A 21,520-nucleotide genomic window follows, 5' to 3' on the forward strand; every position below is an offset into this window, starting at 1 on the left:
AGAGGGTCTCCCACCATGACTAGGCCTTGCAAGCCCCACAAGGGCATACTTACCTTGGCAGAACCTGATAGCTGGATCATCTAGGGGAAGCCCATACCTGAGATGCTCAGCCCCTACTTAGCTCTTGCTGCCACCAACTCAGTACTAAAGAAAACAAAACTTTCCCCATCCCCTAATTGGATATTTATTTCAACGCCAAAAGGAAAAGTATGATAGGGTTACACCTTTTTTCCTTGCTTCATCTCTTCTCATCTAAATTTGGAAAATGTTCTAAGGTTGAGTACTGAATGTTAATTATTTTAGAAGATGTAAAGTTTCCATTAAAAGATTTCTTACCAGAATGGTGACATTTCCAAGTTTTTGAGAGTCACCACATTTCAACTGGCAAGGAGTGTTAGCAAGACTTTGGCTTTATCTGAATCTGGTAGTGATGAAATAAAATTATCAAAGAAAAGACGTCAGTTATTGAGTGCTACTCTTTTTCCTCCTTTCTATACATAATAAGGTTTGAAGAAATTAAGTGACAGACTTGGATTAACACCTGGTTCTCCAGACTGCTGGTCCGGTGCTCTTTCCACTTTCTCATTGAAATACAGGGCTGTAAATGAAGCTCTTAGTTTTATGCTTATGGTGACCCCAGGTAATAGAAGTATACTCCATAGTTCCTTGGCTATTTTCCTCACTCTTGTCCAATTCAAAGTCTCTTCTTCACATTCCTCATACCCCAAATGTCTGTGCCTTGGGCTATAACCCACACATGGTCATAAATAAATACCTGCAGCTACTCCATGGTATCAGACACTTTCTCCCTCTCTTCCCCCAACTACTGGCTAACACCACATCCTTGGGCTCGAGTACCACTTTTGCTGAGCCTAAGAGATATCCGAACTCCCTAACATCTCAACCAGTCTGAGAATGTTGATGCTTCCAAGGGTCCTGCTGTATCCACAGAACATCATTCTGCTTGTTCCAGAGATCCCACCACATCTGCGAGGGACCACTGTCATGACTGCTGGAATCATCAGTACCTCTGTTGGGAACCAGAGCTGTGTCTACTACATACCATTGGCACATCACCTGAAGACCATGGTCATATCTGTTGGAGGCCACCGTTACATCCATTGAGCATCCTCTGATGCTTTGGACACTGTGAGATTCCAAAGCTGGGCAGCATTTGAAGCAAAGTTTGAGACGTTATCTCTTTTCTGGTTAGGTGGGACATACGTATTGTAGGAAGTGGTGGTGGTGGTATCAAGACAACACTGTGCTGTATCCCAAAGCCTTAAGGAGTTTTTACTGAAACCATCCTTTTCACAATTTACTTACAATCCCACCTCTACATGGGACTCAGTGATGAATAACAGGCAAGCTGGGCAAGGAGACATAGCCAAGAGCTGGGATCCAAGCTGTCTGGAATCTCTCCTTCTGGGGTTTTGTTACTGGATCAAGTTGACTTTCTTCTTACCTTATGGTAAACTTCCTTCAAAGAGGCTTAGTTACGGGGTATCTACTATTAGAACTGTCATTTATCAGTGCTTACTATGTTTTAGGCCCTATGCCAAGAACGAATTATACATCATTTAATTCTCACAACAGCCTTGTGAAAGTATTATTATATCTCTATTTTACAAACGAGGAGATGAAGTCTTACAGGGGATACAGACTCTTCCAGGGCCACAAACCTAATAAATAGTAGAGCTGGGGTTTAAACCCAGACCTGTGGAATACTGGAGCCTGCTTTCTCAACCCCATGCTACACGGCTAGGGTGCAAATATACCCTGGGCAGGCTGTCACCTACCCACTATCACACATGCCCAGCTACAGCTAAATCCCAGAGGCAAACATAAATAGGGCTCAAAGTGGGGCCCTTCATGGAGATATCACTTTATTCTTAAAATATGACAATGCAGGATCCCGGCTAGACCCCTTTGGGTTTAAGAAATTACACACGTTTGGCCAGGCGTGGTGGCTCATGCCTGTAATCCCAGCACTTTGGGAGGCTGAGGTAGGCAGATCACCTGAGGTCGGGAGTTCGAGACCAGCCTGACCAACATGGTGAAACCTGTTTCTACTAAAAATACAAAAATTAGGCAGGCGTAGTGGTGGGCACCTGTAATCCCAGCTACTTGGGAGGCTGAGGCAGGAGAATCACTTGAAAACAGGAGGCAGAGGTTGCAGTGAGCCAAGATCGCGCCATTGCACTCCAGCCTGGGTGACAGAGCGAGACTCTGTGTCAAAAAACAAAACAAAACAAAACAAAAAACAAAACAAAGAAATTACACACTTTTGATGGGGGGAGAGGGCAGAAACTTGCCTTGTTTTGAGGATCCCTTGGCCTTGCCGATATGCAGCTGAGAAGTCTCATGTGTTCCAGCACTGAGTTTCTGGGAGATGATGGGGATGAGGGCACAGGGAAGAGGAGAGAGGATGTCTAGCAGAGTCAAGTGCTGTGCAGGAGAGTCCCAAGACGGGGCCAAGTGGGACCTCGTGTGACAGCCCCAGTCAGTAGGGGTAGAGATTTTCAAACACACTTTAATCTGAAGATAGAATGCCACTACTTAAGTAGAGTGAAATTTCCTGAGTTGTGAATCTGGATCTTAGTTCCAGCATACTTTGCAGATGGGATGAGGCTTCCTTATTAGGTGTATTTCAGGTGTTTGGTGTGGGGACACTCAGATTGTCTCAAGTGATGGACACTGATGGCCAGGAAGCCAAGGCAAAGAGAGCCCAGGAAATCAGAGCCTTGGAGTGGGCCTGTGAGGGGAAAGTGAGAAGCCCTGAGTCTTGATAAGCTTCTTAGCTTCAACCTCTAGTTGAAATTTGCCTCTGGGGAAGAGACCAAGGACACCTCTAGGAGCTCATCAGCCATTTGAGAAGTCAGACATTTTATGGTCCCTCCTACCCCCTCTGTTTGGGTTTCTAGAGTTTTAATGTGTTTTTCCTGTTGTACACACCACATACCCCTCTCCTGTCCACAAGAGGAAGACCACATTGGTTGGTTAGATGCCCACACTACCTCATACAGTGTCACTACCAGTCAGAGTTTTATTACCAAGTTTCCTCACAGGCTACTGATAATCTTATGCTCATCCTAGAGATGGTGGCTGCTTTATGTTAGTTTCCAATCCCTGGTTCAATCAGTGGCAGAGGCTGGTCTGGCTATTTTGTTCAGAAAGAAGGGGAGTGGGCCCTTAAGTATTTCTTGGTCTCCTTCCTTTATTTTTATTTTTACTTTTAAATTTTATTTATTTATTAATTTTTATTTTAGGTTCAGGGGTACACATGCAGGTTTGTTATATAAAGGGAAATTGCATGTCATGGGGGTTTGGTGCACAGAATATTCTGTCATTCAGGTAATAAGCATACTTTGGTCTCCTTCTTTTAAACAGAACATTATTATGTTGAAAATCCAAGCAACACTAACAGAAAGTGATACATTTTAATAGTGCTTTCTTGGGTCAATACAATTACTGTTTGGGTTTCTTTCTTTCTTTTTTTTAAGAAACAGAATCGTTTCTCAGCATATTTTATCTTTTACCTTAAGTGACTTTTTCTGATATGTAGCAGGTCTTAGGAAGAAAAGCCTCTAAATATCAGTTGTCCTTGTGACTTGGGGTTTCAGGTGCAGGTTGGACGTTGTGTCCTCAGGAGCCCCTTCCTGCAGAGTTCTGGGGAGTTGTCCCTGGCTCATTCTGAAGCCTACCTAAGTTTGGTGTAGTCCTCACTATTTAAAATATATTACTGGATAAGCAGTTTCTCAGTTGTTTTTATCCCATTTTTAGCTCTCTTTCTGCTTCTGTGTTTGGTGGGTTGCTTTCCTCAATGAAGTGGTTTTTGATCTACAACAGTCAATAAGCTGAACAAATCAAAGAATGATTTTCCTTCCCTCTTGTGATTGCTCCCCAGTATCCCTTCTCCCTTCTTCCTTTTAGTGCTAGCTAGGCATAGGGCCTCCTAGCTAGAGACTGTATTTCCCAGCCTCCGTGGCAACTATGGTGGCTGTTCTAGACATTCTAGATAATGAGGGGTGAATGGAAGTGGTTTACCCTTGTATTAGTCTGTTCTCATGCTGCTGATAAAGACATACATGGGACTGGGTAATTTACAAAAGAAAGACGTTTAATGGACTTGCAGTTCCACGTGGCTGAGGAAGCCTCACAATCTTGGCAGAAGGCAAGGAGAAGCAAGTCACGTCTTACATGGATGGCAGCAGGCAAAGAGAGAAATTGTGCAGGGAAATTCCCCCTTTTAAAACTGTCAGGTCTCATGAGACTTATTCACTATCACAAGAATAGCATGGGAAAGACCTTCCCCCATGATTCAATTACCTCCCACTGGATCTCTCCCACAACACATGGGAATTCAAGATGAGATTGGGGTGGGGACACAGCCAAACCATATCAATGCTATTTCCAGGTCACATCCTGTCCCAGATGCTCTGCTGTGCTGCCATCTGTCCAACTGCAAGGCTACTGGCTGACAGCTCCCTTTGAGTATTGCCTCAGCTAAGAAAAGTCATCTCATTCAAGGTCACATCCCTTTCCTAGAATGGCTTGCAGCCAATATCTGGTCTCATCCCAGCTCTGAAGAGGACCAGCTCAGCTTCAATGCCCTGTATCAATTTGGTTGAGACCTTGTTGTGACTGTACTGCAGCTTAACTTTTCCATCTTCCCAGTTCTGCTTCCTTCCTTTCCTCCAGTGGGTGATAATTCATGGAGCACCCCATAGTGAACTTCCTGTACACTAATCTCTGCCTCAGAGTCTGTTTCCTGGGGCACCCACCCAGCAACACAAATTTAAAAGAAAGCTATTTGCTGGCCTCTCTGTCTACCTTTCTACAGATTGGGACAGAGTGAGGGTAGTGGTGAGTGAGCTTTGACCATGTGGATGAGGACAATGTCTTAAAGGGTGGGGAGCAACAAGATAGAAAGTACTTGGGTCAAAGTACCTTATTTAGATGGCCTCATGGATCAAACTTTCCACAAACTCTGAACCACTGACCACTGCATACTTCTACCCTGGTAGGTGAGAGAATTATCAACTTTGATCTCATTTGAGCCACTCTATTTTTTTGATCTCTAACTTAGAGCAGCTTAGCATATAACTTGGAGTTGGGGAAAGTGTAGCCTGCTCCAATCAGATAATTTAGGACCTTGTAGACTGCAGTAAGGATTCTGGACTTTGTATTAAGGGTAATGGGTTTTTGCTGTATCTCTAGGTGTTGTGTATTATGTTTATCCAAGAATGAACTGTAGATCAGAAGTGAGTTGCTTTGTCAGTGCAGTGGTCCAATCATGGTTCATTGCAACCTTCAACTTCTGGGCTCAAGCAATCCTCCTGCTTCAGCCTCTTGAGTAGCTGGGACTACAGGCACATCTAGCTAATTTTTTTTAGGGGGTAGGGTGTGGGTAGAAACAGGGTCTCACTATGTTGCCTGGGCTGGTCTTGAACTCCTGGCTTCAAGCAATCCTCTTGCTTCCTCCTCCCAAAGTGCTGGGATTACAGGCTTGAGCCACCAAGTCTGGCTGCTTTAACATAACTTTTTTTAAAAAGCAATATAGCTAGGACACTTAGCCCCTAAATTTAGTGAGAATGATTCAAAAGAATTTTTTTTGCATTATCCTGAGAAAAATACAAAATTGTAGATGTCAATTAATAAAGGCAGAATAAGAAGTTCATGTATTCTCTTTGGAAACTTGTTTGAATCACTGTTTTTTTTGAGTTTTTCTTCATTGGAAGTAGATTTGATTTTTCACTCCAATCTGGCAATCACAAAGAATCTGAGTGGAAAATAGGATTATGCTGAAAATTCCTTGGAGGAAGGAATGCTTAGTGACTCTCACTACACAACCGAAGAGCAGTAATTAGAGCCACAAAGACTCTAAAGGTTAATTCCTTAAAAACTTCCCCATAATATGTATAACCACATTAGTTTCTTGGTTTAGACAGCAAAATAAATTCATATGTTTTCTTGGGTAAAATAGAAGGAACAACACTTTAGTAAAATTCCCTGTCGAATTATTTTCTGAAAAATCAAACAGTAAACAGTTTTCCTATTCTGATTCTCAATGCATCTCTTGGCAATTTGTTTTTTGGACACACACATATAATTATTCAGCTAGGTGGTCTAGGTTGGAATTTCAGTTATTGCTATCCAAATAAAACACTCCTTTTCCAGAAATCAGCAGACTCTGTACTAACTGTTCTTTCAAAGCCTTGGATGAAGTCTATATTGGGAACCTGAGCCGTGTCATGAGTACTTTCTACTGCCTTTTTCTCTCAAAGCTGCTGGAGCAAACAGAAGCTTCTGTCATAGAGCCTCAGACTGCAAAATAATCCCACGTCTACCAGCTCTCTAGTTCCTCAGCCATTTCCATTGGTGCTTCTCCCATGATATTTTAAAATAAAGGCTACATAAAATATGGCTTTCCTCTTCTTTCTTCAAGATCAGGACAAGTTAGTTTTCTACTAAGATATTAATACATATACTGTACTTATAAATAAGCTTCTTCCCTCAGAACAGGGGTCCTCACCCAGGGATGATTTTGTGACCCCCTCCCCACCAGACATCTGACAATGTCTAGACATTTTTGGTTGTCACAACCAGGGTATGCTACTGGCATCTGGTGGTAGAGGCGAGGGGTGCTGTTAAGCATTGAACAATGTACGAGAGCCCCTCACAACAAAGAATTAACTGCCCCAAAATCAATAGTGCCGATGTTGAGAAACCCTGCCTCTGTGAGATTTGAAATTGTATTGAGGTATTTTCCAAATTAATTGGCTATCATATGTACTTTGGATCTTATTCAGGGGCAGTGTTTGGAAGCAAATTTTGTCCTTTAGATTATAGTTGCCATACTTAACAAATAAAAATGTGGGAAGCCAGTGAGTCGAGATCGTGCCACTGCACTCCAGCCTGGGCGACAGAGTGAGACTCCATCTCAAAACAAAATTAAAAAAAAACAATAATGTGGGAAGCCCGGTTAAGCTTGAAATTTTTACTTATAAGAAAAAATTACCTGTTATTCATATGAAATTCAAATTTAAGTGGGCATCATCTTATATTTTATCTGGCAACTCTGTCTTAGATGGAGACATTTGCCTTAGTTTCTCACTGGTAGACCCATATTTATATCTTAATTTAAACCACTGATTGTAGCTGGAAACTGCTTACTATTTTTCTATGTTAATATAGTACATAAACAAAGTATCTTTCAGAAAGACAGTATTACTATAAACACAGCCTTAAAGTATCATTAGTTTCTTCTTTGAAAATTATACCAATTTGATTTTCATTGACACCGACATGATGTGTTAATAAACTTTTTAATGCTTTTATGCTGTGCTAGAAGTTGTCCACATTTATTCCAGACCTGGGCCCAGTTTGTTGTAAGATCTTACTCCAAATACACAAATCAGGGTCTTTCATTCTCTTTTCTTGTAGGAGCATCTATTGCCTTAATTACTCTCAAAACCAACTAATTACTATTTGAGAAGAATCTGAATAATTGATATTCATAAAATCCAACATGCCATCCACATCAGTAGAAGAAAAGTGACAATAACGCCCCAAATAATGATATTTCAGAGCACTGTGTGTTATGTGCATGAGCCCAGGGCTAGGGGTCACAAGCCCGGCATTTTGGTTGAGGTTCTGCCACTGGCTTATACCTAGTCTCTCAATGATTCTCTGGGCTACAGTTCTATTCACAATTTCCACCCCCGAGGCAGATGGACCCCAAGAAGTACATCACTTGACAGAGTGCGAGCCTTGAGGTAGAACTTGAGTGAGAAACAGGATCTGAGTAGTAGCCACGTTCTGCAGACTGGACACACATGGTGGACGGTAGTGGGGACGCCTGCTTCTTAGAGGACTGGCCACGAACACCAGCCACCTAGCTTCATGGGGCAGACGAATTCCAGGAGGCACAGGGATGCCCCTGCACAAAGCACCACTGTGCTGGCTTTGGGCAACACAAAGGCTGCCCTTTGAAGGCCCGCAGACCACAGATAGGCATGGCTGGGACAAGTAGGAGCTGACACAAAATATCAGAGTTGGAAAAAATTACTACCATAAAATTAATTTAGTTCTTTTAACCATGCTATTGTACATGTCTGTGAAATTCATATGAAAAAAATAAACTTAATTACTCCCTGTTAGTATCTAGTCACATTATGGTCAAGCCTGGGTCTGCACATTTATGGGCTATGGAATTATGAATGAGGATGAACACTCCTAAGCTTTATCCCATTGTTCACTGGGCATCATTGACTCTTCCTTCTCTCTGCTCCTTCTGAGACTTTATCTCCTTGGTCTCATATGCTTGAGTGTAAGCTCCACAAGGGAAGGAATTTTTGTCCACTTTGTTCATTTATGCACCCCAGGCATCTAGAAGAGTGCCTGGCACATAGTTGGTGCTCAATACATGTTTATTAAATGAATGAACAGCATACCCCTTTATTCTTTTTTAAAATTCCTTTTTATTTGTATAAATATACGGGGTATAAGTGTAATTTTGTTACATGCATAGATTGCATATTGGTGAAGTCAGGGTTTTTAGAGTATCCATCACTCAAATAGCATACATTGTACCCATTAAGTAATCCTTCATCATCCACCCTGCCCCCTTTATTCTAAACCAGCTCTTGCAATGGCAGTGAGACTCCTTTTTGGGCCATTCCCTCTTCAGACATTTTAACTCCTGTGGGACTGCCAGCAGGGTGATGTTGAGGTCCAGTGTGGAGAAGTGTCCAATCTGACAGTGAGTGGCAAGACAACCAAAGGGAAGAGGCCTAGTTCCAAAAAGAACTAGAGCAGAGGTGTATTAGTTCATTTTCACGCTGCTGATGGGCAATTTACAAAACAAAGAGGTTTAATTGGACTTACAGTTCCACATGGCTGGGGAAGCCTCACAATCATGGCAGAAGGCAAAAAGGAGCAAGTCTCCTCTTACATGGATGGCAGCAGGCAAAGAGAGAATGAAGACACAAAAGCGGAAATCCCTGATAAAACTATCAGATCTTGTGAAACTTATTCACTACCATGAGAACAGTACAGGGGAAAGCACCCCCATGATTCTCCTACCAGGTCCCTCCCACAACATGTGGGAATTATGGGAGTACAATTCAAATGAGATTTGGGTGGGGACACAAAGCCAAACCATATCAAGAGGGAAGCTGACCAACCTGGAGGAAGGAAACCTCCATATTTTATAACTATGAGGGTAAAAGAGTTTCCCAATTCCTTTTCTGGAAATCTTTACTTTTCAGGAAAACTATAATACATGCTTTAGTTTAAAAACAATGCCACAGGCCGGGCATGTGGTTCACGTTTGTAATCCCAGCACTTTGGGAGGCTGAGGCAAGTGGATCAGGAGGTCGAGAGATCGAGACCATCCTGGCCAACATGGTGAAACCCCATGTCTACTAAAGATACAAAAATTAGCTGGGCATGATGGCGCACACCTGTAGTCCCAGCTGCTTGGGAGGCTGAGGCAGGAGAATTGCTTGAACCGGAGAGGCAGAGGTTGCGGTGAGCCGAGATCACGCCATTGCACTCCAGCCTGGGCGACAGAGTGAGACTCCGTCTCAAAAAAAAAAAAAAAAAAAAAAAAAAAAAAAAGCCACAAACAAAACATACCGTGTACTGTGTTCCAGGTTATAAACATCTCTAACATATGTCATTTCTCCAGAGTCTCACAGTGCCCTGCCAGCCAGGCAGAAGAGGGATCAGGTTCCCCTTTACACAAAACAGGACACCAAGACTCAGGGAAGTTAAGTGAACTGCTCAGGCCAATATACAGCAGAGCCTGGACCCCAGTTCTCTAGAATTCACATCTAGTGCTCATTCCTCCGTGCACACTCTTTTTACAAAGTTTAAGATGCTTTGTGGTTTGGGTATATTAAAATACATTAGAAATGAATTAACTTATTCACAAACTTGTCAGGTCTTGTAAATTAAATTTGAAGTACACTTAATTCAGATAACTGCAAATTTGCTAATTAAATTAACCTTTAACTATGCTTATTTGTATTACACACGGAAATAACAAGCGGCTAAACCTTGAGAAATCCATAATCTATTTCTTTTTGCAAATGTATGAAAAGCTGGAAAGTATTAGCGTAAAAGGAAGACATCTACAATGTTTTCTGAATTTTCTGTTTAGTAGCATTAAGGCACTAAAATAAATATTAACAAAAGGAGCTAAGAACAATAAGGAAAACCCACCCTGTCCCAAGATATATCAAGGGCAACTTTTCCGTGTGAACTTTGTTTAATTACTGTCATTTTCTGAGCTCTTATTATTATTCTAAATTTTAGTTTTTTGTTTTGTTTTGTTTTTTTTGGCTGGGCGTGGTGGCTCATGCCTATAATCCCAAGACTTTGGGAGGCCAAGGAAGGTGGATCACCTGAGGTCAAAAGTTTGAGACCAGCCTGGGTAACATGGCGAAATCCCCTCTCTACTAAAAATACAAAAATTAGCTGGGTGTGGTGGTGGGTGCCTGTAATCCCAGCTATTCAGGAGGCTGAGGCAGGAGAATCACTTGAACCCAGGAGGTGGAGGTTGCAGTGAGCCAAGATCACGCCACTGCACTCCACCCTGGGTGACAGAGCGTGACTCTGTCTCAAAAAATAAAATAAAAATAAAAAATAAATAAATTGTTTTTTATTCTTTCACTTGCCATGTGTAATTGAAAAGTGAAAGTTACACATGGTAAGTGAAACAATAAAAACAATTTAAAATTTAGAATAATAAGAGCTAAATAATACAAAAAGTTGTGGCTTTGCTCTAGTGGATAAACACTTCTCTAACCTTTTATCTGTTTGCTTGCTTCTAGTCTTTCCTGAATTTCTAAATCAAACCCGTAGGCCACAGTGGCAGGAGACTATAGCAGACGAGAAGCAACAAGGGGCCACCCTAGTGTCCTGCAAAGGTCTGAGTCTGTGGGACCCAGATCTGCATCTCCAGAATGAACACAGAGAGATGTTCCAGGTCACCAACACATGGGAGCACCTACCTAGAAGGCAGAATCCTGACTTCCCTAGGCCAGTCCAATGTGGTGCTGGTCCCACTCACAGAATCTGAACAATATCATTTACACACATTCATCATCCTTCTAACATGGATAATCTAAAATTTTCCCATTTTCTCCATTTTGCGGGAGAAAACCAAAACCCTAAATCAACCCTGAATGACACTTGAAAAACCTGGCTTCTAGTTTCAGCTCAGTCATGGTGGCTGGGGTTCCCTGCGAAAGCTACTGTCAAATGTGGAAACTGAGGAATCTGACTAGGAGATTTTCAGAACCCTTTTGGCTGTAACGCTTAGTTCCCTTTATCTTCACCTCTCTGGCCCTGAATCATGCAGGTCACATTAGCAACATCCCAAGTATGAATGACCCTCCCTACTACTTACTACCAGATCCTCGCTGTGCTCAGCTACACTTTTAATTTTAAAGAAACAGACTTGTAGAAAAATGTTTAAAACCCAGGATACATGAAGAGCTTCTCCAGAACCTCTCAACAAGCGGCTTTTGATGATAAATACCAGATGCCATAGAGGACGATTAACTATGCAGACAACTTGCATGTAAATTATACAGTAACATAAGAAGGGGGTCTTCAGAGATATGGGATTTCATTTTGAATTTGGCGAAGGCATCTGCTTCTGTCCCCAAAGGGGAGTAGTTTAGAGCTGCTTTAGGTTCATTCATACATATATACTCATTGTTTTTGTTCTTTTCTTCTTGAGGGAATTGCAGTTGCTCTTTTTTTCTTTTTTCTACTGGAAGAACTGCTTTATGTTGGCTGGAGCTGTTTTGTGGCTGGGTTGTAGAGATGAGAATACCATGGCAGCTGCTTGAGCCATTTGGTGAGAAACAGGTAGAGAGCTACTCAATCAGGGTAAGAATTGATAAGGCAAACAGCATGATGTGACCTCTAACCTAACCCTTCCAAAAGCTCACTATGTTCAAAACCATTCCTTCCCTTTTTCTCTCTCTCCCTACTTACTTCTCCTCTTCCTCTCATCCTCTGCCCCTCTGATCTCTTTCTTGCACCCTCTCATTTCCCTAAATATTGCCCGAATCTCCAATTCACTTTTAAAAGTTTATGAAATGTTTGTAGTATTTAGGCATTTATAAAGGTATAAGGAATAACTCCAGAAACATTAGTTCCTACTACTTAACCAAAGTTTGCAGTATTCAAACTGCAAATTACTGAAGCCTCGCCTATATCCCTCTCTTAATAATATCGATTCCCCTATCCCTTCTCCATCCCAGGAGTTAACCACAATATTCTACTTGCCACCCACTCACCTGTAACAGATCATAACATGGAATTTTAAGAAAATACACTTGTTCCTTAGTGAAAAATGTATATTCCCTGTTCTGTTAAGAATCAGGGAGTTTAGTTAAAATTTTAAAGAAAAAGACAACATTTTTTTTTTTTTTCAAATCATCTTTCATTAACATAACAGTTCCTCTACCCACCTCCTGCTGTAAGGGGTATGCACTAATTAAGTTTCCCAGCACCATCAATGCTATTTTGTTCGGAAGTCTTTTTCTGATTCTGTGTAAATTTTAGACTCTTTTATTTTGTTCTTAGGTTTTCCTTTTTTTTCCCCCCTTCTGGAGTTTCCTCAGCTGTCCAGTGTTTCTCTACTATCTCCAATTACAGGACTCACCACAATGCCATTTACTGCTTGGACAATTTCTTCTTGAATATGAAATGCTCTCTCTCCCTGCACTCTGCACCAAGTGATTACAGTTGACTTTCTCTGCACCCTTTCTATTTATAAGATTTGATGAAAAAGCATGAACATCGTTCACATTAGGATAGAGCATGGGGGTCACTGGGAGGGGACTTCCCAGCTTTTCCGAGGCAGCATGACTGTTATACAAGGCAAAGGTCTTTGGTCTCCTGTTTCTTTTTGGGACATGCTAATGGGTTAGGGGCAGGAGAGTCATCCTTAGTGACTGGGTCTCCCCTGACATCCATTGAGGGTATGTCAGTCTCCAACGCTAGAGCTAGGAGAAACCTCTGTTTTCATTAGGCCCAGCAGATGTGTCTTGGTAGAGGTGCCCTTGAGGTAGTGTGGCCTCAGATTCACATCTTTGTCAGGCAGCTACTGAAGGTAGTGGCTGGATACCAAAGAACAAAACGCCTGTTGTAGGGTACCCACCAGTGTAACCCCAGTATTAGATGCTGGTCAGTTTGTCATTTCACTATTAATGATAGTTAACAAAAGCAGAGTGCATGGTATGGTATAAAATATGGGACTAGAAAATGTCTAATCATTGGACTCAAAGTTCAAATTGAAAACAGAGATACTACACTGGCTTTTTCCAAATAATGCTTTTAATTATCTTCCAAATTAGTATTGTTTTTCTTCTTATAACTTATTTACATCTTTGGTAAATGGTTAATTTGAAGAATGTCTATGAAGTAAATATGGTTTAATGTAAAAATCATGGCTTTGGAGACAAACAGAACTGGGCAAAAATCCTCATGTAATCACTTTTTGAAACAAGATATTTACCCTTGGTGCCTCCAACTCCAAATTCCTTTGTGTGGGTAAATAGGCCTCTGACTGTGCCTGCAGTCTTATTTCTCATCATTATCTACCACTCACTTTACCCTCCTGAAATGTTGAATTATACGTAGTTCTCAGACCACAATATACTATTGCTCTATTCCATGTTTTTACTTCAGCTGTTTTCTGTCTGGAACACCTCCCCTGGTACACCTCCTCCAGGAGTGCTTTACTGACACTGTTTCATCCCCAAGCCCTCTGCAGATGGGTGAATAATTCCTCTTCTATAACCTCATAACACTTAATTAATCTCCAACAGCACTCACCACACAAGAGTGGACGTTACTGTGTTTATCTCTTCCATGTACGCCATTCAGTAACAAGAGCTACATCTGATTGATCTTGGTATCACTGGTGCCAGCATTTAGTAAACTCAATAAATATTAGTTGGATTGAAAGGGTTATATCTGCAAAACGAGTATAATACTATCCCTTCAGTTATTGTGAGGAAGAATTCAATAAATGCCACTGCTGGTTCTGTTACCCAAACTTCTCCTAAAATATTTCTAAAACACGGCAACAAATATGTAGTATGTGCAAAGAAAAGATATATTGACAGTCACCTCTAGATGTCGTTTTTGTACTCAAAACATTTTCTGGAGAAAAATATGTTCAACGGAGTTGTAATTATATTTGCCAATTTTAAGATATCATCTGGCTTATGAAATCCAAATAAAGAGATGATGCTCATGGACCAGGTGAGAAGTTTTCTTGAGAGTCAACTGGTCTAATTTTTGTAAGCTGTTGGTGATGTCCATAGGTACAAGTTATCTCGAAGAATAAATCTAAAACTAAGCTGTTTTAAAAACAGGTCCAAATATATAATGAAGACATCTACATATAAAAAAATCAGAGAAAGAAAATCTTTTCTTTAAAATAGAGACCCTCTGGGAATGTTTTCTTTGGCCTCAGGAAGCTTCTACCACAATTCCCGCCCGTAACCCTTCCTCCCCTCACCAGTGCACACACATACGCTCTCTTGGAAGCCTCTCTCCTGGATATTTACACTGAATTACTGTTCCACACTGGAAATACACCTCTCTGGACTTGATTTGCTCACTCTCATCTTATCCTTTTGGTTTTCAGCGCTATGATTAACCTTGAATGAAAGTCGAAGGTCACTTAATTATCCATACCAACAAATGGAGAAAAAGGCATATAAATTATGCTTATTCATGACAGCCTTATTGTCCCATCCCTAGGATGGAAATGAGAGCTGGGGAATGGAAGGCTGTGGTGGCAATAACAGAAGGCATGACGTATTAGGAAGCCAAAAGATGGAAATGCCTTGCAGTCAAGGGGCAGCAAAAGGAGGAAGACTCCAGTTACTGGGTAGATGTGGGAGAAGAAAACGCAATGGAAAGAGAGGACACAGACACCTGAGGAAACTACCATAAGGAGGGGTAGACTTTGTGGTCAAAAGCAAAGGGTAACTTTGAGACATTTGAAACTGAAGAAGCAATAAAAGTTCTGTTCTTGTAATAGTTGAATATGTTTTGTGTCCATCAACTATAAGCATCTATTATGTGCCAACTAAATGCTGTGGGGGATATAAGAGTTAGTTCCTGCATTTGAAGTAAAAACGAGTATGCAGCTTTATGCAGGTGTAATCAAATGGTGTAAGTACAGTAATATAAATTAATAATAATTCATAAGTATTTACATACTGAGACATTTTATCAAGAAGTTAATACGCCATTCTCCCATATACCTACTCAGTATACTTCTTGGGTTGATTTTAATGTTGTTGCCTCAGCACCTTGATGAATAGGGGAAGCAAGACAGTTCCAAAAGCTATGAACAATACCCAACTGTAAACACCATTTCAAACTCATTGGACCCTGTTCTTTCCTCTTCCTAACTCACTTCCATTACTCAAAATGTACGCTAATTTCTTTTAGTTTGCTAATATGGCATTTAAAGCACTGATGTGAGTAATGACTGACATTTCAAGAGGAAGTTCCATAAATTGAGGTAACAGACCAGATATATCTCATTTTACACAACTGACAGGATTGTGGATTGAGAGAATTTTTATATATGGACTATTTTTAAATGCTAGGAGACTTTGCTGTTTAAAGCGATTTATGTATAAAGCAAAGAATCCTCCAATAATGAATCTTTCCTCAGGCAAATTTTAAAATGGCAGCATTTCACAAGGCAGGATTTATTTGTTCTTCATTATCAATGGCAGCCTATTAATCTGGAAAAGTAATATAACTCCCTATAAACAATACACATAATGACTTAAGTTCTGAAAATAAGATCATTTTATACACTCATTTTTAAACATTTCAGAAAATGGGATCATATCCATAACTTTTTCAATTACTACCATAAAAAAAGGAGGCATATGAATTTACTATTTTTGCTCCCTAGTAGACTTGGCTAATCCAATGGAGGAAATATGAATAAATACATCTATTTTTTCCTGTTTGGTGTAAACAAATAAAGCTTGATATAATTATTCCTCACAGGGATAGTATAAGAAATGGATAAGCTATAAACTGTTAATGGGTTTAGAATTATAGTAATTCTTATTACGCCATAGCCCTTAATTTTAGTAATATGGCTGTAAGAACTATTGATCCAGCAAATATATATATATTCAAACAAAGCGTTTTAATATATTGCTTTTTTTTTTTAAAGAAAACTTTGAAATGTATCTTTAGCCAAACAGAGAACGCTGGATTGTTTGTAGATTATATTAAGGATTCCAGTGATTTCCAAGGTTGACTGAATACCAGGGGTGCAGTGGGGTTACCCAGTCCTAAGATGATTTCCTGGAGAGCATCTTTACTCCCGGCTGTCCATCCTTATTCATTGTTACTGATTCTAGAGAGCCATGTGGCCACTGAACATAGCTCAGCATCACTTCCGGGAAAATATTTAAATGGCATGGTCTTGCTGATGAAAAGATGTCCGAAATACAAAGTTCCATGAAGGCAGATGGTCCACATTTTTAGCTGCCATCTGGTTGAATGCTCTGGATATTTCATGTGCCCATTTTTTGCATCACATGCCATTACATTACCTTTAATTCTTTTTAAAAACATCTAATTTCAATTAAGTATAGACTCACAGGAAGTTGTAGAATAAATGTACAGGGATGTTTCCCCCAATTGTAACATCTACTGTAACTATTGTACGATATTAAGATCAGGAAAATGACATTGGTACAAACCACAGAGTTCATTCAGATTTCACCAATTTTGGGTCTGGGTCTACGTCTGTGTTGCTATGTCTCTTTTTCCTTATAAGGTCACCTTTATTAGGCTGTTATCACATTGCTACAAAGGAATACCTGAAACTGGGTAATTTATGAAGAAAAGAGGTTTAATTGACTCACAACTCCACAGGCTCTACAGGAAACATGGCTGAGGGGGTCTCAGAAAACTTACAATCATGGTGGAAGGCGAAGGGAAAGCAGGCACGTCCCACACAGCTGGAGCAGGAGGAAGAGAGAGAAAGGGGAGATGCGACACATGTTCAAACAACCAGGACTCATGAGAACTCATTATTATGAGAATAGCAAGGGGGGAATCCCTCCTTGATCCAATCACCTCCCATTAGGCCCCTCCTCCAACAGTGGGGATTACAATTTGACATGTGATTTGGGCAGGGACACAAATCCAAACTATATCAGTTACCAGTCATTGGATTTGCAGTCTATCCTAATCCAGTATGATTGGGTTGTTTTCTTGTTGTAAGTTTTAAGAGTTATTTGTATGTTTTGGACCCAAGTCCTTTAACAGATATATGTTTTGCAAATTTTTTTCTCCCAGTCTGTGGCTTCTTGTCATTCTCTTAATACGAAATGTTGTATTTTTATTGTCAATTGTATATATTTCTTTTCTGTTGACACTTCCTGTCTGACCCACTGATTACGTAGAAGTATGTTAATTTCCAAGTTTTTGGAGATTTTACTGTTGTCTTTCTGTTATTGACTTCTAGTTTAATTCCAGCACAGTCAAGTAATATATTCTGCATTATTTCATTAAAAACTTTTGTTGAGGTTTGCTTTATGACTCATAATAGCCTACTTTGGTGAATGTTATATAGGCTCTTAAAAATAATGTATGTTCTGCTGTCACTGGGTGGAGCATTCCATAAATATCTATTAGATCCTGTTGTTTAATTCATCTATATCTTTGCTTATTTTTTGTCCAGTAGTTCTATCAATTGTTGAGTGTCGGGTATAACTATAGCTTATATGTTATAGTTAAAATTATGGATTTGTCTATTTCTTCTTTCACCTCTATCAGTTTTTGCTTCATGTATTTTGAAGCACTGTTGTTTGGTGCACACATTTGGGATTAATATGTTGTCTTGTGGACTGATCCATTTATCATTATGTAATGTCCTTCATATATATATATATATATATATATATATATATATATATATACACACACACACACACACGCACACACATACACACATACTACTTTTTTTTTCCTGATCAATGTTTGCATGGTATAACTTTTCCATCCTTTTAGGTTCCATCTACCAATGTCATGTTTGAAGGAAGTTTCTGATGGACAGCATACATTTAGCTTAGATTTTTTATCCACTCTGCCAATTTCTGTCTTTTAATTGGTGTATTGAGATCAACTTTACATTTAGAATAAGTCTTGGTATTTTAGGATTTAAGCCTGCCATTTTGTTACCTGTTTTCTGTTTATTCTCAACTTCTCATCTCTCTGACTACCTCCCCACCTCCAACCTATCACTCCCCTGCTGGTCCCTTGCTTTCTTGCGGGTTACTTGGACTTAAAAAAAAAACAAAACAAAAAAACCCTATTTTGATTTATTTAGTATTTTTGAGTATATCACTTGTATAGTTCTCTTAGTGGCTACTCTCAGTATTACAATATACATATTTAACATCACAGTCTCTTGGTATATTAGGTTTTACCACTTTGAGTGAAGTATAGAAATAAGGCTTCCATTATTTCCATTATTTATTTCCATTATAAGGTCCTTATTTCCACCTAGGACCCTTTTACAAACCTCACTTTTTAAGTATAATTGTCCTATTTCCTCAATATAAATTGAGCACAATGTCAGATTATAATATTCTCATTTTGGTTTCATTTAATTCTTTTTCATACAAAAGACAGCAGGTTTACTATGCTGGAGGAGCAAAATGAATCCCTATCAGTATATGTTACTGCCTGATCACCTTCACATAGCTACCAAATACATGAACTTGGCTTTTTATGCTTCTGGGTAACAAAGTACCTTTAGAGGAAGCCACACAACTGTACAAATTTAGCTAGACGTCAGGATGGCTGAGCCCCCATCATGCTGAAGCTACAGAGTTCATCTTCTTTCAATTCCTGGGGCAACTCCTAGGGTACCATCCCTCTTCTATCATCCTCAGGACCAACTTTTAAGTGGTACTAAAATCCAGATTTCCAAATAAAACTTTTAAAATAATTGGTAAAATATAAATTGATCTTGTTACATTCTGGGGCCAACTTCATTTCCATTTAAAAAAACTGAATGAATATTTAAAGAATATCTGTTTAAAGAGGCACCTAATCATTAGCCTGCCCATGGCTCTCCCTTGATTTATCGCCTTAATACTAATTTACATTTGACCTTTACGACTGTCAGCAATGCTCCCATTTACTTTTTACTAACCCCTGATATAGTCTCTAAATTATTCCGTCTTTTTGTGTGTGTGTGTGTGTGACAGAGTCACTCTGTTGCCCAGGCTGGAGTGCAGTGGTACGATCTTAGCTCACTGCAACCTCTGCCACCTGGGTTCAAGCGACTGTCTTGCCTCAGCCTCCTGAGTAGCTGGGATTACAGGTGTGCGCCACCACATCCAGCTAATTTTTTTTTTCTTTTTTTAGTAGAGATTGTGTTTTACCATGTTGGCCAGGCTGGTCTGGAACTCCTGACCTCAAGTGATCCTCAAGTGGTCTGCCTGCCTTGGCCTCCCAAAGTTCTGGGATTACAGGTGTGAGCCACTGTGCCCAGCTGTCTTTTTAAAGCCCCAATCTCTTTCTCTCAGGCACTTTTATTTGTTTTCTAATGTAATAGGGAAATTTGAAGGTAACTGATTTATCTACTCAGCATCCCATAGTTCCCCTTGAAACTTCCTCCAGTGTCAGAAAGAGAGCATGTCTCTCATTTTCAATGCCTGCCAGCCCTGCTGATCAAGCTCCAGATCTCAGCCTCAACTCTTAGGGCAATTCCTAGGATCCCATCCTTCTTCTCTCCAGCATCTTCAGACTTTTACTCATAATAGCCAATTTTGTCCTCATATGTGTGTAGATTCACCATGTCATCTCTTTCAAAAACTTTGAGTCTTTCAGTCTTGTCCCATTTCTCTTCTTCCTTTATCAGTCATATTCCTCATGCTCTTAGACCTGTCCTTATCGTTTATACCCTTTTCTCCAGTAATCCCTTGCCACTGGATTTCTAACAACCTCCTCTATCAAAAATGCTCAGCGGAAGGGTGCCAAGTGACCTTCCTCCAATAATATTCAGCAGCATTTTCCACCACACTTTTACTGTATTTAATATAGTTTATGGGTTTATAAAATGCTTCTTCTTATAATGTCCATGTAACAATAGCTGTCTACCTCCCATCCTTGACTATATAAATCCACTAATATTGTATTTGGACTTTTACTTCTCTTTACTTTCTCAAAACTATAAATTCCCATGCCTTCCAATTCTGGTTCTCAAGTTAGTCAACCAATACTCTCCCTGAGCAGTCTCCAGCTTATAACCAAACCCAGCATTCGTTTACTCATCTTCAGATTCCTTGCCATGGTCAGTCCTGTGTCTATGCTTTCACTTATATAGCACAGCCCACATGCAATGCCTTACTCTGTGCCAATCTAAATGCAATGTACCCACCCTTCGAGATCAGCTATCATCTTCTTTCATTAGGCCTTTGCCAAGCATTGCAGTACATTCAAGCCTTTGTCTAAAACCATATTAGACTTGTCTTCTTGATAAAATGGTACTTCCTAATAGTCTCTAGTTAGTTCAAATATGTGGGCCTTGTTTCATCAACTGTGCCTCTAAAAGCTTGAACATAAGTTTTTGCACAATCACGGCTCACTGCAATCTTCTCCTCCTGGGCTCAAGCCATCCTCCCGCCTCAGCCTCCCAAGTAGCTGAGACTATAGGCACACACCATCATGCCCAGCTATAATTTTTGTGTTTCTGTTGAGACAAGGTTTCATCATGTTGTCCAAGCTTGTCTTGAACTGCTGGGTTCAAGTGATCCTCCTCCCAAAGTGCTAGGATTACAGGCGAACATAAATTTTTATTCCCTGACAGCCTTGCAGTGTGCTAGGCATACAGAAGCTGCTTAATGAATTCGTTTAACGGTGTAATGCTAAACAAATATTATTTACATAAATAATAACAATAATATCATGGCATTGATATCTCCACTTTGGGTGAAACTGGACTTTTTAATGGACTACACAGGAGGCTACATGAGGCAGTATGACACAGTGGTTAAGAGTATAAACTCTGAAGCCAAAACTGCCTGGGTTCAAATCTTGGTTCTACCACCTACTGGCTATATGGGTACTGATATTTTCTTCTATTTTCAAGGAGGGACACAAAGATGTTAGTTAACCTTAGGAAGGTACCTGTGTCATGAAATCATTATGGAGATAAAGCAAGTTATGTTAGATACTTGAAACAACTTCTGGCATGTAGAAATTGCTCCATAAATGTCAGAAATTATTAAATGTTCATTACACATAAAATGATAGCATCTCAGAGATAAAAGAACTTTTGCTTTATAAATGAATGAGCAGAGGTATCAATGTAAAATGATTGGCCCAAGTGCATATGGCTAATCAGAGGCCAAGTCAAGAACTCAGCTCTCCTGATTTCTATTCAGTGTTTGTTCTTTCCCCTCCTTAAGGATTTTATATCTGA

The 21,520-nt window shown here is 40.0% G+C and overlaps 1 protein-coding gene across 1 annotated transcript in view; it reads right to left on the reverse strand.

Moving 5' to 3' along the window:
• The window catches only part of THBS4 (thrombospondin 4), a 91,792-nt gene that overhangs the window by 67,607 nt on the left and 2,665 nt on the right, over positions 1-21,520 (reverse strand). The window contains exon 2 of the mRNA XM_055366953.2: positions 16,999-17,042. The gene's annotated coding sequence lies outside the window, so the exon portion shown is untranslated. The remainder of the gene's footprint in view (positions 1-16,998; positions 17,043-21,520) is intronic.

The sequence above is a fragment of the Gorilla gorilla genome, chromosome 19 (genome assembly GCF_029281585.2).
Source record: "Gorilla gorilla gorilla isolate KB3781 chromosome 19, NHGRI_mGorGor1-v2.1_pri, whole genome shotgun sequence".
NCBI classification, from domain to species: domain Eukaryota; kingdom Metazoa; phylum Chordata; class Mammalia; order Primates; family Hominidae; genus Gorilla; species Gorilla gorilla.